General features: G+C 43.1%; 1 long non-coding RNA gene across 2 annotated transcripts in view; it reads left to right on the top strand.

Annotated features, from left to right (window-relative positions):
- LOC125318954 overlaps positions 1-22670 on the top strand; it is a 77516-nt gene that overhangs the window by 43145 nt on the left and 11701 nt on the right. The window lies entirely within an intron of this gene.

Below are 22670 nucleotides of genomic sequence, written 5' to 3'. Positions count from 1 at the left end.
AACAGGGCGGGAATCCCCCCGGAAAAAACCTCTCCGTCTGGAAGGAGAGTTCAGCCCAGCAAGTCAGGATGGGGGTTTACTGGCTGGGGGCGGTGGTGCCTGTCGTGTGCTTTTGGGGGTTATTTGGTTTAGGTCTGTTCTGGAAGAGGCTTTTACGCGAGTCCTGCCTGTGTACCGAGCCTACGGGAAGGACCTCGAGTACCGAGCGCCTCCGTCTCTCATCGCCAGCGCCGGGAGGGAGGGGAGGCGGCGGCGGCGGGGGAAGCGCTGACGGGACGGGATGGGAGGGGAGGGGACGGGACGGGACGGGACGGGACGGGACGGGATGGGATGGGATGGGATGGGATGGGATGGGATGGGATGGGGCGGCTCCTCAGCGGCCGGCGGGGGCGGCCCCCGGGGCAGCCGCAGCCGCGCTCCCCCCGGCGCGCTCCGGGGCCGTGCGGGGGCGGGTGGGCATTGTCGGGTCCCGGCCGCGCTTCCTCCTCCACCTTTTAAAAACCCAGCCCGGGACACCGCGTGCGGAGCCCGCCGAGCTCCAGAAACAGGAATAATTCTGGGCAGAGCCTAAAGGTTCTGTGCATTAACCCAGCATCGCCCAGCTCCCGTGCAGGAGTGCAGCCTTTATTGGTTTCCAGTTAGCTTCATGCAAATTTACATTGTGTTTTCTGGAAGCAAAGCCCTTGTAAGCAACATTTTGGGGTAAGATTTGCTCTCTTTAATTTCGGTCAAGGTGGTGAAAGACGTTTCTTCCCCTTTTGGTTTCCTGAGTTTGACTTACTGCAGCTCTGGATGTGTTCTGTGTTCAGTATTCTTGTGAGCACTTGGCACTAAAGTGCTGAACAGCTTGTCGTTACTGGTGCCTGTTTCCCCCTGAAGCACGCAGCACCTTTTTTAATTTAAAGGAATAGCAATAAGTTACCCCAGACCAGTAGAAAATACTCGCCTATTTAAAGTTTTCCTTTCAGTTATGAAAATGCAAAATAATTTTAATTGTGTAGTCTTCACTCTTCTTGTTCTGTAAGGAGCTTAGAAGCTGTTACAGATTAAATACTTGCCAATTTATTTGGTATTAGTACTGCTTGTGTTAGAGAAAATACAGGCACAGAGTGGGTTACTCTGTGTACCCAGGTTATTTTGTTTTCCCTTTTTGTGAGGTTTATTTTTCAAGTAATAACATCCAGTTAGCCAGCTATTGGGTGGACAGGCTGAATAGATTCCAACTTTATAAATGTTAATGCATGTTATGAGTGGCCTTGAGTAATAATGGATGACAATACAGCATTCAATCAGAGAGGATGCCTGAACCACTCAGTGCGACTCTGCTACGTACTTTGGGGGAGGACATGCGAGTTTCTCAGTCAGAGGAGAGGATCTGGTAAATGCAAAAAGCTGCTGGGGAAATGCAGCTTTGTTTTTCCAAAGAAAACAGCAGGCAAAGCCTTAGAATCATAGAAAGGGTTTGGTTGGAAGGGACCTTAAAGATCATCTAGTTCCAACATCCCCTTCTATGGACAGAGACACCTTCCACTAGACCAGGTTGCTCAGAGCCCTGTCCAGCCTGGCTTTGAATACCTCCAGGGCATCCACAACTTCTCTGGGCAACCCATGCCAGGGCCTCACCACCCTCACAGTCAAGAATTTCTTCCTGATCTCGGATCTGACCCTACTCTCTTTCAGTTTGAATGCATCCTGCCTTCTCCTGTCACTCCAGCCTCTTGTAAATAGTCCATCTTTCTTGTAGCTCCCTTCAGGTACTGGAATGCCACAACTGGGTGACCTCAAAGTCTTCTCCCTTCCAGGCTGAGCAATCCCAATTCTCTCTGCCCTCTCCTCACAGGAGAGGTGCTCCATCCTCATAATCATCTTCGTGGCCTCCTCTGGACTTGCTCCAACCAGGTCCATGTCCTTCCTGGAGATGACTTCTCCTGTTAAAGTACCTTGATATGTGTGATGCCATCCCTTCATTTAAGAATTTTGTGACTTCCCACTTGTGAGAAATCCAACCCTTAGTCCACAGAGAGTGCGTAACCATTATTCAAAAACTGAGCTCTGCTATGGATCTTAAACTAGAAAAAGTGAAGCAGTTGTGGATTGAGTCTTTAAAAACTGAATGAAACAGCAGCAATCCTCTAATCAGGTAGCTGTTGAGTTAGTATGGATGATACTTGTCATATGTCCCTGTAAGTATGGGCTGACACTTGTTTATTCCTTGCTAATTTAGGCAAGCATTGTCTCATAAAGTTGTGCAATCCTTATTGGAAATATATAGGCACTTTTTCAACCAATTATGAGAATTCATCTGTTCTTTATTTTTTTAATATAGTTATTTAACGTGTACATCTGACATTTGGAAACTTTAACTGAAATTAGTCTCTCTTAAATGTGTTTGTCACTAGGATTTAAATGGGTTCCAGTATATTTATTTCATGTAGTGGAGGAGGAGGAGGGGAAGTAACATTTGAAAGTTATCACTGCTTGCCTAAAAGCATACAAATGCTACCATATGTCCGGAGGTTTTACGTCATTTATTAAGATGAGAAAATAACCATTCATACTTTGAACAAGGTATCTAAAAGTGAAGTAGTATTTCTCTGAGAATGATATTGTGCAGTCTATTCAGTGTAGGAGAGGTAAGAGTGGTTGAATATCTATAGACATAATGTTGCCAAGAGCAATAAATCAGGTATTTTTAAGCTACCCTATGAACAGGAATACTTTAATGTACCAGCACCACTTGCCTTTCAGACTTGACTGAGCAGACATATTTTAAGATGTTTGTTACAGTGTATTTTTAATCTAACCTGCTTCCCAGAACATTTATTTGTGGAGGCGTCTAAGTGGTTAGCTGTCCTGGACTTAACTGCAGGACACTCGGAGCCTGCAGGAAATCAAAAGATTCCTGGGCATGGGATATATGAATCCTGCCAAACTTCACTGCATCTGTGTCAAGAGAGGACTGCTGTGGGGCAGGAAGGTGCGAGCAGAGCTCCAGGAATACCTAAATGTGCCACCTTTCCTCATGTGTAGGTTCTGCACATGTAGCCAGCACCCCCTGGGACTGCTGATACTCCACGTGCGGGGACACTTTGGCTTTGGGAAGGGTTTAAGTGAAGGATTCTCCTTGGGAAATGGAGCAATTTGGCTGTTGGAGGCAAGGGACATTCAATAACAGCGCTGATGATGTCTGTGACATGAAGGAAAGATATGCTGGTCACTTTTTGCCTTCTGTTGGAGGGTTTCTGTAACTGTTCACATGCATTTTCCCAGCGGAAATGTGTGAATGGGATCTTTAGGCTGTTGAGCAAACATGAAGCTCAAAGAGCTTTGAGGAGGAGTTACCAAGGTGCCACTTTTGGGAGTATTGGCCAGACAAACGCTACAAAGACTGTGCAGATTTCCCAGTGGCTTACAGAATTACTTAGTTTTTCCCATTTGATTGTAGTAATGGCTGTGACATTACTCCCTTTACAAATCAAGTGGATGCATAAAAGAAAGGAAATGGTATGGGTATGGTAGCAGGGAAATCATCCTTGTGAATCTTTTAACTACTCCTGCAGCTTTCTTTTTCTCGGTTTGTTTTCGTTGGTTTGGGGGTTTTTTGGTTTGACTTTTTTCCCCCTTTAGTTGCTGCTCTGCTGTTGATGCTCTCTCCTACACACACACACATCCCATGCTGGTCCTTCCTCTCCAGCTACAGGATGATAGGATTTCTATAGGAGTGTTTCACAATTGTCCCTGAGCGTGTGGGGGTGATAATCAGACAAGGGGTGTTATCTCCCAGTGCTGTATTTGCCAAGGCTCTCCCTGAGAAACCCTGTAAGCAAAGACCAAGCCAACACAGCCTCTCATACAGGGGTGATTGCAGAGCAGATAATATGAGGATAAGGCAATCTCTGCTCTTTCTCCAAGTCCTTCCTAGCCAGTCCTCCAGCAGATTTTCCTTAGGACAAGATAGCTGGTTCAGAGCTGAAGATTTAATATTGCTGGAGTGCTTTTTGTTTTGAAGAGAATGTGTTTTTTGATCTTCTCCACGTGTGTGTAGGGTAGTCTTCAAGATGTCAGTTGTGGTCATTTTTTGCTAGAGAAAAGGTTCTGCCCAAGCAGACTTCTGGCCACAGTCATGTCATAGCAGCCACGGTATAAAATGGGGTGATGCACCCAGACCTGGCCCTTCAGGCAGAGAACAGGAGGTCAGCACTGTCCCTGCTTAAGCCCCTGATTGCTGGGCAGGTCTGGGTCACCTGGCAACCCTGGTTGTGAATCTTGCTTGGCAGCATCTGCAGAGGGTCTGGGGTGCCTGTGGAAGCTCAGAACCATGGGTTAGGAAGCGAAGTGTCCCAGCTCTGTGCAGGAGGAGCTGACTGTTGCTGTGTTCTACTTCTAGGTGAGTTCTCCAAGCCAGGTTCCCCACATTTTGTTGGGCAGATCCTTGCAGGGATGATTGTGCTGGCTCTTTTGATTTCTTATGTCACACACAGGGGTTGGAGAGAGTGATATTGCAGACCAGACTCTGCTTTTTAAGGTATGTGTTGGCAGTTTTGCTCAACATCTTTCGGGGACAGTCATGCACAGCTGTCCAGGCTGCCTCTGGTGAACCCTGTGGGGAGGAACCAGTTGGATCCTTGGCTTTCCATCTGTCTTTTATCTTTTAGCAAGAACTTTTACCTCAGCATCTCTTTTTTTTTTTTTTTTTTTTTAAGGAAGTATAGAATACATTTCTTACCCATGCACTCCACACAGAAGTACAGGTGTGTTGTCAAAGTTGTATGGAGATTATTCGGCACAGTGAAGTAACTATGAGATACTTTCACATGACTCCAGAGATGGAGGAATTCCATGTTGGCTGAGCAATACAGCATTTCTCAACCTTAGGGGCAAGGGAATTTTGTAAGGTGTTTTTTATTTTTCCCTCAGTAATAGAGCTTGATTTGTTTGAACTTTAATAGTTGAGGGAGAAAAAGGCAACTGGCTACATCCCATTTTTGAGCTCAGAGAACTTACACAGAATTACTGCTTGTAAATTTTAAGTGATGTTTAGATTGTTAAAGAACAAAGTGATTAAATTATATGATTTGGATCCTCTGAAGTCTTTCTAAAGATCTGAGTGTTGTTTGGTTTCGGTACGCTTGCTTTAGTGTTTGGTTAGGGCTCTTCATAAACAAAATACAAACATTATCTTTATTACTCACAGTGCTGTTGCATACTTGCGGTTTGGGTTTTGCCAACTATTTGCATTGTATAGCCACAGACTCTGTCTGGGTGGCATAAACAAAAACAAAGCCTTTCTGTTCCTATCAAGACTTGTTTTCTCAATTAGGCACATTAGTGTATCATTAGGTAGAGAGGTAAGATTATGTCTGTGTGTGTGTGACTCTCCTCGAGTCTGAAGTGGCAAAAAACCACATCAGAATAGATTTACGTGTCTTATTAGCCGTGAGCACCCACAGCATGATTAATGCTCTGCAAGAGAGACAGACAAGGCTGTCTCTGCCCCAAGAAGCTCACAGTCTAGCACTGATAAGACTTGCCTTGTAATTTAGGAGGTGTTAAATTAATTTTGCGTTTATTAGTATTGTGGCCCTCCTCTGGATGCAGTTCTGGAGTGCAGAAGCCGTTGTAGGCACATGAATCAGCCCGCAGTGGCTTCACTAATCCATGCAAATCAAATTCCTCCTGTTAGCTCTGTAAAAGGTGCAAGATCAGAATTGTCTGTGCTAAGACTTCTCTCTCCTGGAACATGCCTCAAAACAAATTCCAAATAATGTGTTTCAGGAATCACAGGCTAATTTAAAAGCTCACATGTGCATCCATTATGAACTCACCAAAACTCATAATCCTGGGCTGCCTTTTAAATTTAACAGGGCAGGAATAAAAAATGTACTGGAGTGCAAGCAATAGTTTGTACCCAAGGCCACACTGTGCCTATGAGTTTTGAAGGTAAAAAGATCTATATTTTGTTATGAGTGGTATGTTATGTTCCTGACTACAACTGCCATCTCCTCACATCCACACACTCCTCCTTCCTATAGTTTTTCTTCATAGGATTGGAGAAACAAAAGGTGTAATTGTGGACAAGTATTTGTTCTTCGTTTCTGATCATGTTCCCATCCCATGCTGCAAATTGTATTTGCAAGTGTTGGCATTTTCAAATGGAATTTCCCATCATGTTTTCTTGAACTATTTCAGTAATTCTGGAAATGTGAAGGATGTGTGACTTTTTTGAAAGCAAAACAGAATTTCAGTTTTCAAAGGCTACTTTCAGAAATATTTCTTAAGCCATTAAAGTAAATAAGTATTAGTAATGTGTGTACTAATTTAAAGCCATTGAGTTTACAGGAGGTTTTCTACCAAAAAAATCTGTGGTGTTTAGATAAATTCCTAATGATTTTTCTAAGTGCATAAGTATATTATTTTCTGTAATTGGATAAAAATTACTCTCTATCCTTAATATGGTTTTGTAGCCAAGATAGAAGACTCTCTTTGAAATTTGTCATGGAGACAAATGGAGTTGAGAAGAGCTGGTAGAAAAGGTATGTTCTAGCAACTACTTAAAAACCTCATAGCTAAAATATACAAAATTATATTGCATATAATAATAATAATATTCAAAACATGATTAATATCTGGGACTGAGGTATAAGAGCTTTTCTGTTTAGTGGCTGGGAACATTACTGCTCTGATCAATATTGGTATACAGTGATTTTTTAGCCAAAGAAAAATGTTCTTTTCCTTTCTGTAGCTTTCTAACAGCTGCAAGAAATGGCAGCTATTTGCCATGGAAAGCTGGGAATTAACTTTACCAAGTGATGTATATCATCTATAGGACAGTTAAAAGTCCCTACTAAGCTCTGCCATTGTATGCCAAAATAAGGAGGAGGGACATTTGAGAAGTTTGGTTTCTACACAGTAGTTGAGAAATAATTTAACCAGAAATTTTAAAAAGCCCAACAACCCACGGCCTGTGGTAATCTGTTGTGTAATAAATAAAGATGACCACAGCTATGGTAAAAATGCTGGTTTATCCTTCAGAAAGAGATATTAAGCATCTTCTCTGGTTAACTTCTGGCAACTTGCATTTTATTTCTACTTGGAGCTTATTCTTCATTGCAAGTAAAATTAGGGAAGATCAGTGATTTTTGTTTTGAGGAAAGTGAGGGGGAATTGACCTTCCCTGAGGTTGTGAATATAAAGAAAAATGTTTTTGTGTTCTTATTATGCCACCGCACCAGTAAGCTGTCTCAAAATACTGGTTGCCACAGTGGCAGTGATCTCTTTGCAGGAGAATTTCTATTGCTGTGTTTTGAGGGATTTTTAAGGTTTTTTGGGGAATTTCAGTTGCTGTGTTTTACAGAGTGATTCCAGTAGATGCTGTTGTCTAGTAATCCTTCAGTCCTGAGTGTTTAATTGCAAAGAGGTCTTCTGAGTTATTTTCTTCCCCCTGACATGTCCTGCATGTGAGGTGAGACCGTGAGGTGCTGTAAGGCTGGGATAATCCACATGGAACGTGTTGAATCTGCCTCTCACCAAGCACTGCAAAATTGGGTGGGTTTTTGTTCTACCTGGCACCTGACAGAGGCTTGGGTGAACCTGGGTACTGAGTGATGCTGATAAAAAAGGAGGAACAGACTCCATGAGGTAACAAGGAGGGTGTTGGGCCAGCAGCTTCATGTTTGAGAGGATCGAAGGGGGTCTTCAGAATGGTTGAGGGAATTGTCTTCCCTTTTCTTCCTCCCCCACATACACCACTGGAAAGTCACAGCAGCTGCAGTGGTCTCGACAGAAGTTTTCTGTCTGTCTGGGAATCGCGTCCTTAAGGCTCGTGGTTCAGCTGAATTCCTGAACATGCTGTATACCAGTCCTTTATACAGAGAGTTTTACTGGGCACGTGCAAGAGAATTACTATGGGAAAGATCTGGAGTTGTTTAGGGGGAGGAATTGATTCCAAATGATGCCTTGCTGTAGCTTTATTGTGTTTTTCAGACAGGGAATTAAACACCATTTTCTCCACACTAGAAACTTGGAGGCGAAGACTCACTAACTTTTGGTTATCAAAATCAGTGGTTTCTTACTAGTACAAAAATACATATATCCTTGCTTATCTGTCTAACTAGTCATTCATAATGCATGCATTTGTTCCCAAGTATTTATGTTGGCCTCTTTAAAAGAAGTTTAATGTTCTAAACCCCTTCTGGTTTTCCCAGTATCTCATACTTAAATGACTATTCCAAAGTGTAAAAAACCCAGTGCTCAACACTCATTTTTCCATGACCTTATCTCACTCTTACAGGAAAAGACAAAGGGATATTGAGTGTTTTTCTGTTTGGCTTATCCATTAAATAAGTTGTCTTTATTAGAATGCCTAATAAAGCATCTGTGCTAAAGTGGTAAATCATGTATTCCCTGGACTTGCATCCTTGAGCTAGTCCTGACTGAATAAACTACATGTGGTCTAATATCTAATTTTCATTATTAGCAGCAGTTCTTTTACCACTGGAGCAAAAGAACACCTAAATGATAAACAAAGATTTTGTTCAAAGAAGCTCACCTTTTTCTTGCTATAATAGGAAAAAATTAAAAGGAAGAGGAAAGTAATTGAAAGGTTTAAATTCCTGCGAATTTTTAAAATGGATTATATTGATTAACAAAATTGCTGCATCTTACAGCAGAAACTTTTTACAAGAAGGCAGTAATTGTAATTAATTTTTAGTCTGTGCCACATATTTGATGATAGCTCTGATTCATGCAATTATATTCTCTCTTCCTTCACCCACAGCAAAACACATTTAATTTGATTCATACCCTTACAAAAAAAAAAAAAAAAAGGCAAAATTACTCACATGGTTATGATTCAGCTCTTGGCATAAAACCCTGTCCTCCTCCATCCTCCCCTTCTCCCACCCAAACCTCCCCCACCCTCACCCACTGTATATTTATGTCGCTGTAGTCTGAAAAAGTTCATTTAGAAACGGAGCAAATGAAATCCTTCTTCAAGCTGCCATTTTACTTACGTTGATATGAGTCTAACAAGATTTCCTTTTCACAAGTGCCATGGAGGCAGCAGCAGTACTCTGGTTTTCTTGTTACTTTAGCACACAACACCACTGCATTGGTCTTGAGTTGTGCTTGCTTTTAGCAGTTCAGCAGAGCTGCAGCAAGCAATGCTAAGATTGGGCAGGTTCTTGTATTTGTGAGTCTATGTTTCAAAAAAACCAATTATTTGAGAAAACCATACATAGGGATTTTTTGTTGAAGTGGAATACCAGAAGACCTTACTTTAATATTATTTTTTCCTTCTTAATTAGTCTTAATTTTGTGTCCTTAACAAGCTTTTCCCCGAGAAGAGATAAAAGCTGCAGTGCTTTCATTACACAAATGTGTAGCAGTGTTTCGTGTTTCCTACAAGTTTGTGCCAGAATCCGCTGTGGATGGGTGGTGGAAACCTCCTGTCTTCACCCACCACTGGAAACACAAATGTTACAGTTCTGCCCATCATTGTATCTGACGAGCCGTGTTCCGTGAGAGCCGAATGCTGAGCACAGCTCAGGTTCTGTGATCAGACACTGCAGGCATTCAAAGGAGATGTTTTATACATGAAAAAGAGATGTTTACAGAGAGCTGGTATGTAGAGGTGATGCAGTCCAACAATCCCAGTGGAAATTAGGAGCAGCTCAGTGCCTCTGAAAACTGCTGTGTGTTATGTATATAACACTGAGCACGGAGGAGCTTCCTGCACACTGATGCTGAGAATCAGTCTCAGCAGGTACCATAACTTGCATAAGCTGGTGGGGAAAAGTGCATTTTCAGCCAAACATACTAATACAGCCCTTCCACTTTCACTAGAAAGAGACAGATAGGGGATAGCTTAAGGGTAAATATCAAAGAGGATTGAGGTTTTTTTGTTTGTTTGTTTGTTTGTGTGTTTTGTGTGGCATTTTTAAGTAAAAAGGTTCTCAGAGCCTAGATCTCTTGTTTACCCAAAGGGAAAAAAAAAAAAAAAAAAGATGGACTTCCTCACTTTCTAGGTAAATGATGCATGTTTATATATGTGCTTACAAGCTTTACTTTTTCAATAATATCGACAGAGAAGGGGATTTGTAGGGGAGAAAAGAGAAAATTCATTTCTTCCTCTTCTCCCTAACATCGTCTGCTTCTGCATGGAGCTATAGGGAAATGGTATGTACATTCACACGTGTCCATGGTCTGTGACTTTGCCTGGTTCACACGTCCCAATGATGCTGGGAGCTTCCCCGTGGGCTGGGCTCTTCCCCTCCGGCAGAGGAGGGCAATTAGCATTGAGGGTGGTGTCAGTTTGCTGGGGAGCTCACTCCCTTCCTCAGGGAAAATGAGAGTTGGAGCATCTACTTTTTTCCCCAGTCCTGAGATGACTTCCACATCTTCAGTCCTGGTCACAAAGTACTGTTGTGAATAAACCTGACCTAGAGTGACGAGTGGTCTTGCACATGTGGTGTCTTTGTGGCCTTTTCCTCTCCCTCTCCTCCCTCATGGCTTTATGCAAGATGGGAACTGTCTAGCTTGGGCTGTCTAGCTCCCTGGGGAACAGGAGAACCTAAGGTGTGGTGGGTGGTGGCCTTTGGCAGTGCTGTGGAGTGCTGAAATCTTGACAGGATCAGTCCCTCTCACCTGTGTTGTCAGCTGGATGGTCCCTGTGTCCAATACCAGTGACTAGTGTCCAATACCAGTGTTGTCCTGCCCCTGTGTCCAATACCAATGACAAGCATTTCAAAAGCAATCAGGCAATTTACCCCTCACATTTGGACCAAGACATAGAGGTGAGAAAGTCAGAAGGGAAAGATAGTTTGGAGAGGACAATTGCTGACTACAGTAGGAAACACTCTGCTCGAACGATAAAGAGAAGCAGGTCTCCTGAGGAAATGGTCAGCAGAGGAAAACACAGGAGGTGGGAGATTTCATCTGTGAGGGTGCACGGAGCAGGGTGAAGAAAATAGTGCCTTCCCTCTCACATTCCTCATTCTCTGCCTTCTTGCTCTAGTTGGGTTTCCGTGTTTCTAGTTGGGGTTCCATGTACTTACTCTAGAGAACACAACAGAGGGAATCCAGACGAACTTCAGTCATGTCTGAATTGCCAGGCAGCTGAAATTAGACCATCACTGCCAGCAATTCAGTGATGCACCTTTCTGCATTCCCATTTTGCAGCAGGACAAAAGTCTCAGCCTCTGACCCTAATCCCTCAAAAAAACCCACCCTAAAATGCCACCACCACCAACTATACTGACTTTGCCAAAAAGAGAATTTCTCAACAATGAGGACAATGATGAAAGCACCTTCTTACCCCATTAGAGAGCAGCTGCTGTAATTTTTCAGTGCTAGTTTTTGCCACATAGAAGGTGACTGTAGATGATCTAGCTCAGTGCTAGGCTGGAATGAGATGCACAGTGTGCTCCAGGAGATGTGGTGTGGGATGGGGAGCCAAGAGCTCCTTAGGTGCAGCTCACTTCCTGATGGAAACTTCTGTGATGTTGGTCAAGACATTTTAAGTATTCCTGGCCTCTCGTTTTCTGAAGGAGACTTAAGACTACCATTTCACAGGGATATTATGAGGATTTACCTTAAAATGTATTTCTGAAGTATTTATAATGGTTAATCAGCTTTTCCATTATGGAGTACTTATGTTATTTGGCTGGCTTCAGCCACACGAATTCACACAAATGCTATACATAGAATACTTTGGTGGAATATTGTGTTTGGCTCATCTGAGTCACGGTTTCCATTCAAAAAGAACCGATTGTTTTAATCTAAATTATTTTCATGAAGAACCTTGTAATAAATGCTTCGGGAAGAACTCGGAGATGGAGCGTGATAAAATCGTTAGCATGAACTATCTCATCAGAGTCCAAGGCAGATATGACGGCTGCCTACCAGTGAGCTGCAGAATGGGAGCATTTGTGGTATAGCACAGGAAAAGAATGGAAGAATGGGGGCATTTGTGGTATAGCACAGGAAAAGGAAAAGCACTGTTCTAGCGAAGAGAGGACAATGCAGATCACTTCATGTTGTGCCAGCAGCTGGCCCCCGAATAAGTTTAAGATGGAAATTTTGAAAAAAAAAAGAAGGTCCAAACCATCAGAAGCAACTTCTGGAATGACCTTTCAATTGCGGGAACTGTGGGGAAGTTGGAACTTTTTTCAAGATGGGGGATACAATCACGTTTATAAAGTCCTCAGGGAGATGTTAGCTGGTTTGCTTTCCAGTTCCTAATTTCTGCAGCTCCACCTATTATCTTAGGTCTTGTCTTCAATTCTGCTATCTATCATTAAAGTTCCAATGAAGGTGGACAGAGCATCTCCCATTTTTTATGTTAGGAGGAAGCCCATGGCTATTTTAAGAGAAATTTATTCGCTGTCTGCTAAGAAGATGGAACATGTAATTCTCCATAAACTAATCTATTTGTTATTTAAAATCATTTACTGGCTTAATGCTCATAGACAAGATTTATAAAGTATTCTGATCTCTTTATTCTAATCAAATCGCTTTAATCAAAGATAAAAAATACCCCCAGAAGCTTAAAACACGTGATCATTTTCTTAAAAAAAATACGGTAGATGAAAAACTGATACTGAGTTTTGTATGTACATAGTGTGAAAATTTTAATAAGTCATCTGCCTTTAATTAAACATAACATTTTTTGTTATCCTCATGCTATTCTAGGATAGGATGTTTTTGTCATTTTATGGTTTTATTGGTCTATGGAATAGTCCAAACAATTTGAAAATGTGGTTAGATTAGTTTTCCTTTGGGTTTGACCTCAGTAAACTTATCTTGTGGTCCAGCTAGATTCTCTTTACTGTATTTATTACCTCAAGACAGTTGTTGTGTGTTGAATTAATATAGTGTGAAGAAGGGGAGGGGGCGGGGGGGAATTGGGTGTTTTCTGTTCTGTGGGGGTTTTTCCCCTACCCCTGAGAGCAACTTTGAGTCATTCTTCCAAGAGATCCTACTCCCCGCTGCTAAAGAGGGCTGTTGTTCTGTGGAACAGGAGGGTGGGGGAGAGGCGACTTGAGTCATCTCGGCTGGTTTGTCCTGGCATACGTTTCCTGCCCATAAATTGGGATTGGCAGGGCTTGTCAGTGGCAGGCAGCCTGGCCGTTGTTCCGGCTGTGCCTTGGACGGCGTTTGCTGCGCCCGTGTGATGTTCGCGGCCGCACGTGTTTCTTCAGGGCAGGAAAACGGGGATGCAGCGTGGCTCGGTGGAATCTCAGGCGGGCGCTCGGAGGTGTTGGCCTGTGTTCCGTACGGGTTTGTGGGCAGGTGAGGTTTTCAGCATTGCTTCTGGGTGAGCCTGCTTTTATACACTACTATTCGTGTCTTTTCGCAGCAACCCCTCACAATTAAAACGTAAAGCATTCATTAGCGCAGGCGCTTTTTTTCTTGCGGGAGCCTTTTCTGGCACGGGGGGCTGTTAATTGTTAATCGCTCAATAATGCCTTTCAATAATTCCCGTTTTTTATTGACTCGTGCTATCCGCCGCGCGCAGAAGTTTTTCGGAGCAGTGCCGGCACATCCCTCACCAGCAGCCTCTGCTTTGCGAGCCGCTTCCAGCTTATACGTGAAAACAGATCTGTATACGTGTGTATATATAGGTAGCAGACAGGGCTTCTCTCGGCGGTGAGGCGGGAAGTACCGGTTTGCGCCTCTGCCCTCGGCGGGGGGAAGCGAGCGAGGCGATGGCCGCGGTGGCTGTGTAAACCCCAGCTCGGGGGCGAGGATTAGCGTAATGTGCGCCAGACATTCCTCCCGCGGAGATGCTGGCCGGTGCTGAATGCGGCCGTGTCTGTGTGAGGCGAGGGAGTTTCCTGCTTTAAATCACCGAGCAGGCTCCGGCTGGGCGTTCCCTCTCCCGCTCTCTGCCCTTTTTTCCTTCCCCCTCAATGAGTGTCCTTTGTGTAACCCCGCTAATTCAGAAAATTCTCCGCCGTAATTGGAACTGCCCCGTCACGTGGCCGCCGCCCGCCGATTGGCCGCCCTTAATTGGCGGGTCGCTATAAGAGCGGAGCGCGGCGGCGGCGGGCGCTGCTCCGCGCCGCTCCCGCGGCCTCGCCGATCCGCCGGGCCCCGCGCAGGGGCCTCGCCCGCCCGCCCTCGCCGGCCCGGGGCTCCTGGGAGCCGCCTGTCAGCGGGAAGCGCCGCCGGGCTCGGGTGAGTGCGGAGCGCAGCCCGCGGGAGCGCCCGGCCCGCGGAGCCGCGCTCGGAGCCGCGCTCTGCCCCGTGCGCGGCGCTGGGGAAGGAAGGAAGGGGCGCACCTGTGGGGCGCGGGGGGGAGCGCCGCGGGTGCTGCCTGCTCCCCCCTCCTCTTCTCGCCCAGGGGGAAGTTCCTCGGAGGTTTCTCGGAACCCCGTCTGGATAAAAGTACCCCTAGCACGTGTGTCCGCGACTTCCTTGTCGCGGGGAAACTCCTTTCTCCTTCCCCGGGGGTGGGAGCTGGACCGCGGCGTTCAGGTGTGGGTGGTGGTGGGCGAAAGGAGGATCCCCGGTGTGCGGGGTCCCGCCGAAGGGGGAGGCTGGGGCTGCAGGCGCTGGAAGTTTGCTTTGCTATTGTTTTTCGTGTGTGGAAACTGAAGTGACTTTAAATCACCAGCTAAGCGAGATCGCTTGCGTTCTGCGTGTTAAAACTAGATATAACTTCCCACGTGCATGTTACTTAATATCCTCTCAGTGTCTAGAAAAAAAGTAATGTACTTCAGAGACACAGTTCTCTTCAAGGCAGAAATATAGTGATATATAAATATACATAAATATTCGGGATGTTGGGTTTTACAAGACTTCTGAATATAGTGTGATCCTAGGAACCATGTTACCGTGTGAGTGCATATAAAAACGTTTCTTTCAGTTATATTTCAATACGGTACCTTAATTGCTACATTGAAAACTGCCTGCAAGTCAGATGGGAAACAGTAGTGCCCATAATACATGGCAGACCTTGCGTATTGGTCAGTAAGTACAGAATGGATATATTATGTGGAAGTTGTAACCTGCGTTTCAAATCTGCTGTTAAACTTAGTGAGCTTTATTTTTACTTTCTTTTTGAGCTGTAACTTATTGAACATGCATTTGGAAAGATCTTTGGTTACAGGTTAAAAGGTGTCAAGCAGAGTATGGTCTTCTCCGTTGGTTCTGATGCATAAAACGCTGTTTCTTATTTTTAAATCTCTTGCTTTCATCTGTCTCAGATCCCCATGTGAAGATTTTTCCGACAAGGGCAAAAAGAAATTAGCTAGTGTTGAGATTACATTTCTGGTATGAAGCTTGTCTTAATTGTTCAAAGGCCTTTCTCTCTTTCCTAATACAATTTTCGGAAGCTCTTTGAACAATGCTGCGTATAAAAATAGAGCTCAAGGTTCTTGTGTAGCTAAATTTATTGCAAAAACGAATAGGAAATGTCTAATAAGAGAAGCAATAAAAAGAATAGATGTTGAGATAAGCGTGTCTTCCAGAGGCACTCTGGCTTCACAAATCGGGAAGAGTGTAATCCAACTTCTGCTGTTGGAGTCTCCTCCTCAGCTCAGGTGTGGCTGGGCACCATCTGAGGGTAATGTTCTGTTTTCAGGCTTGAGCACACGGCTCTGAAGTTCTATGATTGTGGTGGGGCTGGGGAGCAGCTCCCTGCAGCTGGGTACGTTTTTACTTATAGATTTACCAATTAAAATTCCAGAGGAAGAATTCATAAGGTTAGCATTCTTCCCAGAGGTCCCCCTGCTCCCTTCCCCCCACTCTCCCAAAAATAAAAAGCACATACTACTCTGTTTAAGTAGTCAGAGCTTGAAAAAAATTTAACTGTAGTCAATTTGTTGTCTATTATTAAAATGATCAGTCCCCTCCCAGTGGGTTTCACTCACCTGTTTTGAAATGCTTGTATGAGGTGAGGGCTGACTGATTTAAGCATAAGCTGAAATTTCGAGAATTAAATAAACATGTTCCAGTCAAATTCTGTTTAGATCATGTCTGTTACTTGTATTTTGGTTTGTGTCATACTGTTGACTGTTCCAGTTTATTCATAAAAAAAACCCCTTACGTTTTGTAGTATATGATCTCATGCAAAACCACATTTTGCCCTCATTCTGTTAGTAAGTTTTTGCTGTCTGATTTTTGTGAACATATGTAATGAAAATATTTGTTTTAAAAAAGAAAATGCCTGGAATGACAAAATGCTTTGGGGGAATCTGAAATTTTAACCGCAACAAGTAAATTTTGTTATGTGTCACAATAACAGTTTTTACTAATTATTGCAAGTGGTGTTGCCTGACTGACGTAGAGAAGGGCAAACATGAGGAACATGAGAAATGCATTAAAATAGCTTTTTTTGGGGGGGGGGACACTGTTGTAGTTCTGTGTCAGCTGGCAGCTTAGATGCTGAAAGGGTTATGTGGCTGATTCACCTCTGTCCCTGATTTATTCAGTTGTTTGGTAACATTTCAGCAGCGTGTGGATTCTGTAAAATATTTTGATTGTGTGGATAGCAAGGCACGTGTGTGATAGAGCAGCACTGCATGGTGACACCCAGAATTGTCAGATAGCAGCAAGTTCCAGACTCATTGATTTGGGTGTTCTTAGACCATGTGCTGGTGCACATCACATTCCTCTCTCACACATAACACACACTGACCTTCTGGATATGGATAAGTTTTTGCAACTAAATGGGTTCTTTGAGTGAGAAATCCTTATAATAGCTACAGTGAACTATGGAAACTTCAAATGCGTGGTGTGTACCCTCCTCACCCTGTAGCATCTTGAACTGGTTGGATTCCACAGGTCATTTCAGTGTCTGATCAGCACACAAGCACACTCCCAAGTGTGGTGGTGAGGGATTGCTTTTGGTAGTACCATGGTTCCCCACCTCTTAAACATTACTCTTTCCCCTGCCCAGGAATTGGGGTCTGGGTTAGCTGTTACCCTTCTAGTTAACCTTAACTTAGGGAAAGTTTGTGATAGGCAGGGATGCTTGCTTCCAATCCCTGAAGATATGTTACATTTATTACATGGCAAAGGAAGGAGTTGCCCTTTAGATTATTTTTCTTCACTGCAATTCTTTGAGCAAATTTTTCTCCTTTAAGTGCTAGTTGCATTGAAGTCTGAAAGCTGGTTTCTTTACATGGAATCTGTGCTCTACAAATGCAGAAACACTTTGTTCATCCATCTGTAATTTTAGTACTGCAGATAGTTCTTCTGCCCCTATAATTGTTAGAAATGCATGATTGAAGTAGTTTTCTTTGAGGGTTATCATGTTTGATTTGTTCTTACAAATTACTTGGCACAGCTGAAAAGTGGAGCTGGTGTTACTTGTTTGCTTGGGATTTGTAAGAAAGATGAAACATCTTTCAAAATACGTGTGTAAGAGATGTAGCAATTTTATAGGCTTGTGATAGGCTGTTAATATTTCTTTAAATGCCTTGTTGAAAATCCTCAGCACCAAAAAAAACAAAGTTAAACTTAAGCTGCTGCATGGACAGACTGAGGTGGAGTGCATATCTAAATCCTCTTGTCTCCTACATATGATAATTGTGATCTATCATTGGCTTCAGTTCAGAATGCCAGAACATCATCATCATTTCTGTGAAGATCTTGTATTGCTCATAAAGGCTGATGAGCAGTAGTGATTTAAATAAGTGATTTACTGGTACAAATAGGTAGTATCTTATAAGTCCAAAAGTCCCAGGACAGAAAAATCTGTTTTTATGGTTCAGATATAAAGTTTAAGAATGAATTGACTCAAGCAACCTTACAGAGTTGCTGGATGGCTTTGAAGTTGATGATGGAGTGATGACCTACAAATTGTTCTTTCACTTTCACACCTTCTGTCTGGCACATAGGAGATTCTCTGGACCATCACCCTGCCCAAATGGTTTGGCTGACAGTTTTTAAGCAGATCCTGATGGCTGTGTTTCTGACCTGTTCTCAGAGATAACTGACACGGGCCTATTGTGCAATTCCCAGCAGAAAAGCTTGCTTTGTCTAGGCTTGCCTAACAATACAGATGCTGCTGAATCTGACTATTCCTGGCGATAAATTTTAACTGAAACTCTTTGTCCAAGAAGAACAGTTTAAACCTCCTTTTCAAGTTTGTGTACTATTATATCCCCACAGTGTCTCAAAAGTCAGGTCATTGCATTGCCTAAACAGAGATTTGGAAAGGTTGGATTGGGTGTGGCTCACAGGAGAACATGCTCTGTAATCTCCTAGAAATTATTCTTTTTTTTTGGAGCCTGAGTTCTTTATAATGGTGAAAAATTTCATCTTTGACTATAATATACAACAGCAAGATACGCTGGTGTAAGCATCTGACTTCAGGGAAGAAGCTATGGCTGTTCTTTCAAAAAATATACTATATTGGCACAGCTCATACTATGTATTATAAGATGAGGTATTGAACCAGGGAAACTAATGATCTGACAGAATTATTGCCTAGAAACACTGAGCAAGCAACATGTTTCTCAGATGGAAAAACTCGCTGACTTTTTGTATAGCCTTGTTCAGATTCTTCCCTACTCATAAAATGTACTTTATTTCTCTGTGAGAGCACAAGTGAACATTAGATCATATCAACCAGCAAGAAGTAAGTTTTCTAGGCCAAGCCCTTACTAGTGGTTGCATCCATTTTGAAAATTTCTGGCTGTCTCCAAAGGTTTTTGTAGATGAGGGAGAACAAAACCCCCTTCATTTTGAATATGTGAACGCTTACTCGTGTTACAACAATACATGCTTGCTTTTAGTACTAGGCAGTGATGCAACCCTCCCAGTGAAATCTGCAGACTGGGCTTATTCTCTACATAATGAGATATCAAAGTCAACATCCTGAAAAAAATTATGTTGGCCTTGTAATGGTCATTCTGCACTCCATCTTTACAGTAATGCTGCCTAATACATGTGTGAGTACCTTCCTGCAGAATTTTGGGTTCCTTTTTGCACATCAGTTTGTGCTCTTGAAAAGTTATGCTCTGTAGTTATTATGTGATGAGATTTGTCTGTTTCATAATCATCTTGAACCAGATGTTTCACTTTTCTTCACCATCAGAAATATCTCCTATAAATAGATGCATAGTGCTGTACGGTTTTGTAGCTGTCTTGGTCATGGTGAAACTGCATGTTGATAAATCAGTGCACATTTTAAGAGCAACATCTGGTCTAAATTTTGTAGCCAGCTGTTCACACCTTAAGGAAATCATCACAGGTCTGGATGGCTTGTGAATAATTAAATATTTTTGTTTTACTAATCTTTTGCTGCCCTTGTCTAACAAGTGTGGGGTTGGGCAATACACGTGGAATGATTTCTATGCTCTACCTTTATTGCAAATACTTGGAGTAGTTGTTCATTTGAGAGGCCCATTTAACAGATATTAAAACCCTGAATAACAGTATTTAAAAGAGCAGACTTTTATAATGCTTATACCCAATCCTACTTTAAATTTCAGGCTTAGTTAAAATTGATATTGTGATAAGGCTCAGCATTTGGAGGTGCGCTTTACTGAATGGGATTTGGATGATTTGAATGGGAGATGGTCATGTGAATGTGATCAGGTGATACCATTCTTGGTTTTGTATAAAAACTGGAGGTATTTGCCAGTATCTACCTGCAGATACAATGGAGAAGTTTGTATGCTAGCAAGCTGGCAAAAAAAGGGTGAAAAATTTGGGAGTATGAGGAGACAAGATACTTGTCCATCCTGATTTTCAGGAGGCATCTGCAGAAAGGAAAAGAATTGAAAATTTGATGGGTTTTGAACTATTTTCTTAATTTAACATGTGGGAAGACTAAACTTTCAGGCAAATGTTGCAAGTTGTATCCCAATTCACTAATTAGTAAGATGACGGCCTTTGAATGGAGGAGATCTTCATGTAGCATCAGCAAATATTTAACTCCTCAGACCTATTGGCTTTGGTTAAGCTTCTGGATGAATTAATGAAGATCTAAATATTCATCATTAATGACTATGTTTGTGGTATCACTAATCACTTATCAGTGCAGAAGTCCTTTTAAATCAGTTTAACATGTCTCTTGTAAAGCTTGAGCGTATTTAGGTGCCTGATAAATCACTGATTTCTCAATAAGTAAATGAAGGTAGAAGTGTTCTGCTGGATATGTTTTATGTGTGCTAGTAGTAATCAGTTTGCACTGTGCTTACAAATAGTCTTCTTTTTGGGAGCTTGCTCTTGACAGAGTCCCTAGAGAGTGAAAAAATTAGATTATCATCAGTAATTAGTGCTTCCAATTTACCTCTAACAGCAAAACCAGCCTCCAGGGTGCTAGCTCCCTAAGCAGGCAGGTATTTTGCCCTGTGCAGTGTGACGGGGATGAAGTGCCTGGGTTTGGTGGGCAGCAGCTGAACTGGGCACGCTGTGTTGGGGGCTGAGCTGAGCCCTGGCTGGGAATGCTCCGCGCCTCCTCTGAAATTCCTCAGGGGAGGAAGGAGTGGATGGGAGGCCTCCCTCCCCACAAGCAGCTGTGGAATGAGAATGAAATCCAATGTTTATTCTTTCTCCCGGAAGCTATAGGAAATGTAGCACTCACGTACATTGCATAATACTGTTTGCAGTTGTGATAGGGAAAGCCTGAGCAGGGCGCAAGGAGAGCGAGGTGTTAGAAACTCTGGTCTTCTCAGGGAGGAACAACCACAGCATGGGCTGTGAAGGTATTAAGCTGCTTTACCAGGGAACTGATCCTTGCTTAAGGGATTCTGAGCATCCTTAGAAGATTTTTGACCTTCCTTTAGTAGGTGCCAGCTGAACCAAGCTGCAGTGCAGCGTCATTAACTCTCAGGAGCATCTGTTGGTGCAGGCAGACAGGAGGATGTGCCTTGTGGCTGGGGAGAGGAACTCGAAGTTGAGTGGCTGCTTTGTTTCCATTCTCCTGCCTAGCCCAGACAATCTACTGGTGGAAGCTGTCTGTGATTTATGTGTCTCGTAAAGGAGTTGCTCTCTTGAGCGCTGCAGTGGTCCAGTCCCTGCCACTGTTGTCAGCTACAGGGGTCTGGCTCTGCTCCATGATGCTCAGATGGCTGAGAAGTTGAAATGACTGATGATAGCCAATCTTCACATCCAGAACACAAAAATGCTGCCCTTTGTCAGACAGGTGTAGTGTGAGCTTCTCTCTCACTAGTGGCACCACTTTTCCTGGGAGATCACCTGCCTGTCTGGAACTGCTCAGAAATTGTTGAGCAATATCAGGCAGGTCTCACTAAAGCCTTCTTTAGTACAGCAGCTGGAGAAGGCAAAAATCTCCTGTCATATTCAGAAAATCAAGGTGCTTTCTTCCCAGCTGGCTTATGGCTGTGGGAAGAATGAACCTCCAAGACTCTGAAATCCATATACAAACTTGGGGGAAGTGTGCTGATGTCAGGGTGATGCTCCAGGTTGCAACTGCCTTGCTGGTTTTGTTCAGCTGTTTTCAGTAGGCTGAGTGATGGGGAGGAATGGCTCCTGCCTGAATGTGAAAGGTGATGTCTTCCACTAGGTATGTCAGTAATAGCAGCAAGGTAGGAGAAACATTTATGTAAGGAAAAAACTGACATGTACCACTTGTTTCTTATACCACAAAAGAAAGCTCTTATGACTGTTATCCTATCTAGGTGTCTCTTTCTTGGCAATGATGTGTTTTAGTAGCACTATTATATAACGAAATTTCCCCTGAAAGCATATGTGGATCATGCTCTAGAAAATGAGTACAGAAGGTGGCAATATATTTGAATTAGAAATCTCTAATTGCCTCTTAGGTATGAAGTACCATGGCATTCCTTGCTCTCCTGTTAGGCACAGGATTCATCTGCTTGGTTACCTGATCTGGTAGGGAAGGGGGAAAAAGCTGTATTAGCAAGCTGAGTGCTGTATTTTCCCCAGGATGTTCTGCTCAAAGAGCTGCATATTGTAGCCAGAATGCCCCACAGTAATTTGTAACTTCAGAGATTGACTTGTTTGGTTTGAGCACTTCCAAAATGCTTTTGCTGCCTGATAAATTTGCCTACTGGAACTTTCTTATTTCTTGGCTGAGGTTAAAAGCAATGCTGTGGTGGAGGAGCAGTATGCAATTCAATACCACAGAAGCACACATCAATTAAAAGGTGCCTAGATATGGGCAAGGAAGCTTAGTCAAATATTCATTTAGGGGAGGGGGGGGAAACTCCAAACAAAACGCTTGTATGTTGTAGATAAAATTGCTTCTTTGTGATAGCCTGGAGAGCCAAACCCATGGGGAAAACTATTCCTGGGATGTCAGGTAAACCTGTTTTTGAAGGGTTGCATTCAGGAGCCCAGTTAGGTAGGAGCAATGAAGGTTCTGATGGATATCCTGAGCAGCATAGTTCTGTAGTCAGACCAAAGGTGTTTTCTTCCTGGAATTCAGCCTTTACTTTCCCTGATTTATTTGGTCCAGAGTTGCTTCTTTGGCATCTTAGGCTTGTAAGTGCAATTTCTATGGAATTTCAGAGATGGATCTTATGGTTCTGGGATGTGCTGATAATCAAAAATTGTTAAAAGAACTTGCTTAGCAGACACCTTGATTTAAAAACAACACACCCACTTCATTGTGATGCTATTCAGGGAAATGATTCAGTGCAGTTTCAGTGGGTTTAAACAATGGCCTAGTGGCACACCTATTTTGTAGAAAGCAGAGTTTTAAATGGGATGCCTGTTTTCTGCAAGTC

This window comes from Corvus hawaiiensis, chromosome 2 (assembly GCF_020740725.1).
Source record: "Corvus hawaiiensis isolate bCorHaw1 chromosome 2, bCorHaw1.pri.cur, whole genome shotgun sequence".
NCBI classification, from domain to species: Eukaryota; Metazoa; Chordata; class Aves; order Passeriformes; family Corvidae; genus Corvus; species Corvus hawaiiensis.
This window is presented reverse-complemented; position numbering and strand designations above follow the sequence as displayed.